General features: G+C 39.1%; 1 long non-coding RNA gene across 1 annotated transcript; it reads left to right on the forward strand.

Annotated features, from left to right (window-relative positions):
• The first annotated feature begins 2617 nt into the window (after window positions 1–2617).
• Window positions 2618–5914, forward strand: LOC120567666. Its single transcript, XR_005640604.1, has 3 exons — window positions 2618–2868; window positions 3082–3281; window positions 5065–5914. It is a non-coding gene; the product is annotated as an uncharacterized LOC120567666 (long non-coding RNA).
• The last annotated feature ends 3331 nt before the right edge of the window (window positions 5915–9245 follow it).

Genomic DNA, 9245 nt, shown 5'->3' on the forward strand with positions numbered 1-9245 from the left:
ATCAAGTTAAACTGTGTGGCAGATTACCCTTACCTACACGTGCTGAATCATGTACACTTCACTCAAACTACAGTCAACTGCATCAACTTAAAACTTTGATCTTTTAAAAACTGTAAATGTAACTCTTACCTTTTAAACGTTTTATTAATGTTAACCATTTTAACATATGGCATTAACTAATTAACTAATATTTTCTTCACCATATTTATATATTTGGATTGAATTAAAATAATTTCAATAAATATCTAAATTAAATTTATCCAGGGCTACACATTATTTAGAACACTTCTTAACTTTGCGTCTGTATGAACAAACACTTTGAAGGTAATATACATATTGTGAACACAAAAACCACACTACAGCAAGTCAAAACGCCTCCACTCCTTTATGACTGAAGAGGGACCAACTAACTCTGTAGAAAGTTCACACAGACTAGGAGCAAAATATCCAGAAGAGCTGCAAAACAAGTAGCCTAATAATATTTTTTTTTTTAAACGATAGTGTAGCACTGTAGTTACTCACTGACAGATAGGCCCAGAGTCTAGGTTAGAAGGAGATCTAGAACAAGGACTCAGGAATAACAGACCAAGGGGTGAATTTGAACTTATTTAAGACAATAAGTAGTATTAGACAATTTAAACACATCAATTTGGTACCAAACCACACAGAAATTTAAAATACACACACACACACACACACACAAACACACACACGCACACACACACAAACACACGCAGGAGGTGCACTGCAGACGGAGCAAAAGATAGCTCGCCTTTGCAGTTTAACATTGCAATGCCTCCTAGTTCCTAGGTTCTGGTAACAGGCTGGAGGTTGAAGGGCAAGGCAGCTTTATTTCTATAGCACTTTTCAGGAACAAGGCAATATAAGTGCTTCAGATAAAACATTATAGAGCAAAAGTTAAAACCTTTCACAGTGCTCATTTTTGATTTTTGATTTCATCTCCTCACACTCCTAATATCCTTTTGAAAGGTTAGGTCCTTAGACCATGGTGGCTCCAAGGATGCATTTCATTATCAGGGTTCACTATACCCTCTCTCTCAAGAAAACTGAAGAGGTCATGGTAAACATTGATTACTCCTGCATCATGGAGTGTCCTTAACATCACTTTCTGCAACGGAAACAGATCCCAAAACAGGCCCAAAAAGTCATGCAGAGTGTGGTTTGTCCCGCTTAACCTACAAGCGGTGATGCCCTAACCTTTCAAAGGGATATTAGGAGTGTGACGAGATACTCAGCTCACAAGATGAGACACAAGATTGGGGTTCACGAGAACGAGACCAACACTATTTTAAAGAAAACTTGATAGATGAAATATGACTGCAAAAAAATCTTTTATTCAATGGAAAGTCACCAAATGAAAAATGTGCACTGTGAAAAGTTTTACCACACACTCAAATGTCTTCTCTTATGTCTATAACTAACCTCTAAAGAGCCTAATAACTGCTGCATCCCTCTCTCCTCACAAACCTGTCCCTACCACCTATTAATCAAAAAAATGTTTTCTTACATGGCACTGTAAAATTTGCATCTTATTCTTTAGGAGGTTTTATTTTCATGACCATTTGCTCTATAATGTTTTATCTGAAGCACTTACATTGCCTTGTTCATAAAAAGTGCTATAGAAATAAAGCTGCCTTAACCTTCAACCTCCAGCCTGTCACCAGAGCCTATGAATGCTTTTGTCTTGTGCCTGGGTCATAGAGAACACTGTGGTCCCTGTCTGTCTAGGAAGTGATATTGACTGCATCAGCATCTAGCCATTAAGTTATATTGGAGCAAACGCTGTCTGCATTTTTGAAAACTGTAGCCACACTTGTGCGCTTTACTGGCAAGGTATCTTTTGCTCCGTCTGCAGTGCACCTCCTGCGTGTGTTTGTGTGTGTGTGCGTGTGTGTGTGTGTGTGTGTGTGTGTGTGTATTTTAAATTTCTGTGTGGTTTGGTACCAAATTGATGTGTTTAAATTGTCTAATACTACTTATTGTCTTAAATAAGTTCAAATTCACCCCTTGGTCTGTTATTCCTGAGTCCTTGTTCTAGATCTCCTTCTAACCTAGACTCTGGGCCTATCTGTCAGTGAGTAACTACAGTGCTACACTATCGTTTAAAAAAATATATATTATTAGGCTACTTGTTTTGCAGCTCTTCTGGATATTTTGCTCCTAGTCTGTGTGAACTTTCTACAGAGTTAGTTGGTCCCTCTTCAGTCATAAAGGAGTGGAGGCGTTTTGACTTGCTGTAGTGTGGTTTTTGTGTTCACAATATGTATATTACCTTCAAAGTGTTTGTTCATACAGACGCAAAGTTAAGAAGTGTTCTAAATAATGTGTAGCCCTGGATAAATTTAATTTAGATATTTATTGAAATTATTTTAATTCAATCCAAATATATAAATATGGTGAAGAAAATATTAGTTAATTAGTTAATGCCATATGTTAAAATGGTTAACATTAATAAAACGTTTAAAAGGTAAGAGTTACATTTACAGTTTTTAAAAGATCAAAGTTTTAAGTTGATGCAGTTGACTGTAGTTTGAGTGAAGTGTACATGATTCAGCACGTGTAGGTAAGGGTAATCTGCCACACAGTTTAACTTGATAGCAGCCTAATATGTCAATCATCGTCTTTCTGTACTTTTGTTGGAAGGTCATGACCTATCAGCCAATGTAATTACAATCCCAGGTAGAGGGGCGGGGCTTAGCTGTAACCTGCAGAGATCCAGTCAGAGAGACAGAAACGCTAAGTGAACGGACTTTGTGAGGTTTAGTAGGTTGTAGAAGGACATTGTTATCCATTACTGAGGCTGACAACCAGTTATGCTGTGTTTTGGCATATTGAAATCGACAAGAGGTAAATATACATGTGCATGTGTGTGATTATATATGCTGTAATTAAGTGTTGTAGTATCTATTGTGTGGCAGTTAGCGATAGCACAATTGCCATTAGCATTGTTTTCGTAGCATACTGTTAGCTTTGCATGTGAAATAATTGAGACAAGCTACCGATAATTCGCCGTGAAATAGTGGATGGACCTGCTTGCTCAGTTAATTTATTTGATTCAAGAGACGGACATTTGTGACTGTAAAAGAGAGAGGATCGGGGAAGCTCCTTTGGACCACACAGAGAGCGATCTTCCATCCTGCTGGTGTGATGTAGACTGCCGCTGCTGTTTTCTGTTCTGCTGATCTTCCTGCTGTGGTTTACCCGGTGCTCTGCCTGCTGCCATCGCCAAGTTCGCCTTTATATCCCCTTGACTGGGATTCGTGAGTACTGAGTATATTGCACGTGGATTTTATTTTATTGGTTGTGTAAACAAGTGAAACGGCCGTCACATTTTTAGGCCTCCTCTCCCAAGCTTCTGTTCAGGCCTGCAACAGGGTTTTTTTTGTTTGTATTTTGATTGCTGAGTATGAATGTGTGAGTGTGGGCCCACAGATAACTATTCAGGTTTACATGTCAAAAGGATTTATGCATTTATTTTATTGAAACCTAAGCAGAGGTAACACTTTATAGTATACTCTGATAGCTATATTGAGGCAACATATTATTTTGGGTGTCATAAAAAATAGGGAGTTATTTATACTGGCCTCACTTGTGTTTATGTTTCTAATACACCATACATGTGTTTATTATTTTTGTACTTTAACTAAATAAATTCCAATATCTGGGTTTATACAGTATTTAAAGTATCATTTTTGGGTCTTAGATTTTGTACATGAGGTTTTGTTCTGAGTTACAATTTAAAAGAGTAATCAAGGTTAACACAAAACTTACCTAATTCATATTGGAGGCACCGCCAGTTATTTTAATAATATTGAGAAACATAGATTGCTAATAAGCATTAGTTAGTACCGGTAAAGACAAACAACAACCGGCGCCTTCCCATAGTACTACTACTCTATAGAGACCATATAGCTACATGGGACAGGTGTTACAAATATAATAAATGTCATGTGTCCCTATTTCACTGGTGGGTCCACCATGTATAAACTCACCCTATTACTGCACTAGTAACCTGTGGACAGCCAGGGGTAACTAACAGCTGGTAAGTAACATTAGAGAGTAGAGTCCATCACTCAGACAGTGACACATTTAGGTTGTTATGAATGGCATATATGATTTGAAATGAAACATAAACTCAACCTGACTAAAACCAAGTTCTGACTCTGTTTCAATAGTGTTAGTGTGTTGAAATACATACTGGGTGAACAGTGAAGCTAATGTAGAGCCTTTTTTTCAAGGAGTCTTACCAATTTTAGGACAATGCAGGAGGAGCGATCCTAAATATACAGCAAATGCAGCCAGGGCCGTTTCTTTAATGACCCTGCAGTGGGATGTTGTAAACTTGCATTATCATGAGCAGGTGTGTCGGAAATGAGATTCAAAACAAAAGTCCAGTTTGCAGTTCTGGTCTGGCATGCAATCACCAGGGGAGAGATAAGTGTCCTCTGCATAAAACAGGTGGACACCAAATAGTATACTGTATATATTAGGGCTGCATGATTAATCTAATTGCGATGTCACTCTGTGCAATTACATAACTGCAAAAATATGTGTGACTTAAGTTAAGAAAAAGGTGTGCACTGCAGTCTCCACGTTGGGTTGTAACACGAGCAGCAAATGCGCTACCAGCTGTTTACACAAAATAGGCAGTAAAAGAAAATCAAAGAATGAAAACTTCCAGCCGAGCATTGTTTGAATTATGAAAGATATAATGGAAAGTTGCCCACACAGCGCGAAATGTTAGACAGTGTATCGACTGCACGGCAGTGACAGGATCAAAGAAAACAAACGCACAGATAAATGAGCATACATGAAGAAAACTTATCTTTGTTTCAAAGTCAGCCAGTCACAGGTACTCTGGGGCACAGGGATCTGTCCTACACTATATACTCCATACAGACAGAAACAGAAACAAAAGAACAGGGATTTCTCTATTTTCTAAGTTTGAGTGGATGGAATAACCAATATTTTGTGTTGCTTGTACGGAAGTGAACTTTGAATGTCTGTCAATTCCACTAATGTCATCTTCTCTCTGTACCCTAGTGACTCCCCTCATCCGCTCCATCTACAACTTCCTGTAAGGGAGATCACATTCTCCGAAACAGTGCTGATCCAGTTCAACTTTTCCCGAGGAGGCTGCGGGGTCATCCATTGTTTTGAAAGGTGTCACTTGACTGTCAGCTCTCCATCGCAGCCCTGCATGGCAGTCAAGAAAAGAACCTCCTGAACCATTCCTGCTTAACTCACCTCCACTGGACCTTGCACATTTTTTTCCATCTCAACATCAACATAGTGAACGATTTATATATAAATTGCCCAGCCATACGTCAGCCCAAACTTACTTTTCCTGACACATTTAACATTAACTTGTACATAATACATCCCCATACACTGGAGTATCTCATGAGTACAGATGCCCATCAATACGCTGTTGCAGGAGAGGTAAATGACACCAAGATATGGCAGTTGAAGAAAAACAAATGTAGAGTATGTGATAACGGGACATGCAAGTCATCAATTATCAACAGTGTTATTTTTGTGGTGGTTAAGTCTAGATTGATCATGCTAGTAACGTTAACTAGCAAGTTGTTCGTTAAGGGCTGACGGCTGGTTAACGTTACGGACAAAAACTATTTGTTCCTCGTATTCTCTTGTGTGTATCACGTATCCGTCTCCTCTAGCTGTTGTGGTTGATATGACGTAGGTCCCCTAGCTTTGATCAGACACAAAAATGGTGACAGCAAAGCACTGTGATGTCACGTGGTCCTTTAAATATAATTATAAATATAAAAATATAAATATATACCAGAAACTATGCACAAAGGACTACTTGCACCCTAGTGCTGCTGAATTTTTGATGTTATTTAATAAATGTCATGTTTTATATCTGTCATGCTTTTGTGTTTGTCAGTAAATTTTTCAGCTTTACATTTTTAGTAATGCATGGAATAAAAATAAATTAAAATGCTTATAATGATTTATTATTACAACTTAATGTCCAATTGAGTCAAGATCATAAACCATAGTATTTGAGTGTGTTGAGGGATCTGACACCTGCTGTTCCTGTGTCAAGGTAAGTCTCCTGAAAGGTCAAATGAAGTATGACACGTATGTTTAATTTAGTTGCTTTATATAGAGCGCTGGTGGGTGTTTTTTGCATAAAGATATGAAAGTAGAGGAAAGAATTAATATATCTAGCCATCTTCAGGTCAATTGCGCTTACTGGAATTCAAATAAATGGTGATAGTGCCCTATGCTGCCATTATAATTTTAATTTAGTTTTTATTGAGATAACTAATTCTTATTTAACTGACTGTATGCAAGACAGCTGTGACTGTCTTAAATTGTCCCAAACTAGCATTTTTTTGTAGTAATTAAATAAGATGTATAATAATATTTAGGTTTGATTGTTGCATGCCCTTTACAGAAACTATTAATCCTTTTTGTCAAGATTTTCAGAGTTGTCCGATTTTCTGGTAAGCTACTCTTTGGTTCCTAGTAGTTGAATTAAGAGTACAGTATTTTTGAAAATCTGCTTACTCTTCATGTTAACCCCTCTCTTGGTCTTTTAGTAATAGACTGGTATTTGCAGCAATTAAATATCACCATATCTGAAACCCTTTTAACAATAGACCCAGATAAAATGTACAATAAAAGGCAAATGTGATGCCATTAGTTTCTTAGTGGGACAGCGTTTAGTCAGTTTTTAGTGTGACAGCTCTTACTAAATTTAAGAAGATAATAATGAAAATAGCTCCTCACCACTTTTTATTACATTTTTAGGAGGATGATTTGGGTTGATTAATTAAATAAAGTATGAGCACCCAGTGCCTACTGATGTCTGGCAATACAAAAGTAACATACTACAAAGTTGTGCATTTTCTTTGGGCTACTTAAACAAGCTGCAAAGGAGATCCGTGCTTGATTAGTGTTGCCTGACCTCCTTCTTTACTGATTGGGTGATTAGAGTTCAAATCTATTGGCTGTGAAAGCCACAGGGCGGAGTTGATTATCAAAACGCCACCAGGTGTCTAATAAGCATCTGGTGGCGTTTATTAAACGCCTGGTGACGTCACACGCGTGGTGGCGTTTATTAACCGCCAGGTGGCGTTTATTAGACGTGTAGTGGCGTTTAATAAACGCCAGGTGGCGCCACAAACGCCGTTCAAAACGCCGTGCGAATTGTGACGAATTGTGACCCTTTTGGCTTTCCATACATATCTGTTGTCACACCAGGCGTTTAAAAGAGACAGGCGTCTATTTGGGACTCGGCTATTATTTGAAGTTTTACGGTACATTACATGTCATAGTTGTTCTTTAACAAAATGTAATTTAGTTGTAGTGGGGAATCATTTCACCAAGTCTTAATAATAATAATTGTTATGGTTTCAGCATTTTGCCTTGTGTTTTGTGCTATTTCTGTTGCTTCCTTGTAGTTTTCTGTATGTTGTATGTGTGTTTTTGTTGGTTATTCTGTATTGTGTAGATTTTGGTTAAGTCCTGTGTTTTCTGCTCTCCCTTGTGTTGTGTCGAGTTTCTGTGTTTAGTTGATTTCATGTTTTCTGTTTGTGTTGTTTCCTATTTTATTTTGATAGTCAGGTTTTCTGTCTTGTCTTGTCCAATTTACTTCCTGTGTTTTCTCGCCTTTGTTGATTTTCCTGCCCCGCCCTGATGTGTTTCACCTGTTGCCTCACCTGTCCCTCATTTGTTCGTTACCTCATGTATTTAGCCTTGGTGTTCCCTTTGTCTCCTGTCAGATCATTTTGCATCCGTTGTCTTTGCCCTGTGTCTTTATCCTGTCAAATGTGTTTTGGAAATCTTTTCTCTGGGGACTTTTGGATTTGGGACTTTGCCTTTTGCCTGCCTGCCTCAGTTTGGACTCCTTGTGTTGGCCTTTGCTTTTTGGATCCATTTTGTTGGTTTGCTCCCCGTTTTGTACGAATAAATCCCTGAGCTCCAACAATCACCTGCCTGCCTGCCTCTCTCTCTGCATTTGGGTCCTCTATATCCACTCCATCACAACAAATAATAAAGTTCAGTCATACAGGGGTTAAAATGGAACAGAATTAACTGCAGACAGGCGTCTAGAAACGATGATTAATAAGTTAAATAATCAAATTGGCAGTTTCATATATCAGTGTTTCCTGTTTATTTAAAATAAGAACAAATATCCATTCCAGTGTTACTAAATCATTCTTAGTGGTGCGATGCTGTGAATCCATTAGACCAGTGGTTCCCAAAGTTGGGTCCAGGGTCCTTGAGGGGGATTCTCCAAAAAGAGGAATAATTTGTTTTAACTATAATTTCATCCATAAATAAAACAATGACAGGATGTATGACTATTTACTCATGTGTTTCATACATAAAATGTACGTAATAAAACATCTGAAAGCAAAAGTAAAATTAGCATTAGGCAACTGTCTGCAGTTAGTTCATGTGTCTGTAATAACAGCAGGACAGTCAAGTGTCTGCGGTTAGTTCACATGTCTGTACTAACAACTAGCACCCTTTATGTAGAGTGGGACCAACTCAAATCATGGGCGCCCTATTTGATACCAACGTCAGATGACTCTACAGTGTAACCCTATGGAGCGAATATGCTATCTTGAAATAAATCACTTATTTTCACCATAAATAGGCATGGAGAGCTCAGAGGTTCCCAGTGGTCAGTCTGCCCAGCAGCATCAAACACACCTGGACTCCATATGTTAAGCTCTTGTCGGACCCAGGACTGAGAATAGGCACACAAACACAGATGAGCGGTTAGGAGTGTTTTATTGGAAACAATGTGGATTGTGCAGGAGGGAAATGGCCAGGAGAGCAGCTCCGGGTGGGGTCAAAGCTGGTGATCAGACGGCGGGTGTACGGCCAGGCAGCGAAGATGAGCTGGGTGGAATGGCTGGTTGAGAACGGAGCGGCGAGGTGAGCAGGCAGCGAGGAGGCAGATGAGAACCGAAGAGCAGCAGGTCCAGAGGCGGAATCTGAACAGAGATAGAATGCGTGAGCCAAGCACAAATGAGGCAACAGGTACGCTAGAAACAGGACTGAATTCTCTCGAGTAGAGCCACGTTACCACAGGAATGGTTGCAACGAACTGGCGCCGAAGAGGTGAACAGCCCGGGTTGATAACTGGTGGTTGAGTACTGGAATGAGCTGCAGCTGGCTGGTGGTTGATTACTGGAATGATCTGCAGCTGGCTCGAGCAGAGCAGGTGAGAGTGGCCA

The sequence above is a fragment of the Perca fluviatilis genome, chromosome 11 (assembly GCF_010015445.1).
Source record: "Perca fluviatilis chromosome 11, GENO_Pfluv_1.0, whole genome shotgun sequence".
NCBI classification, from domain to species: Eukaryota; Metazoa; Chordata; class Actinopteri; order Perciformes; family Percidae; genus Perca; species Perca fluviatilis.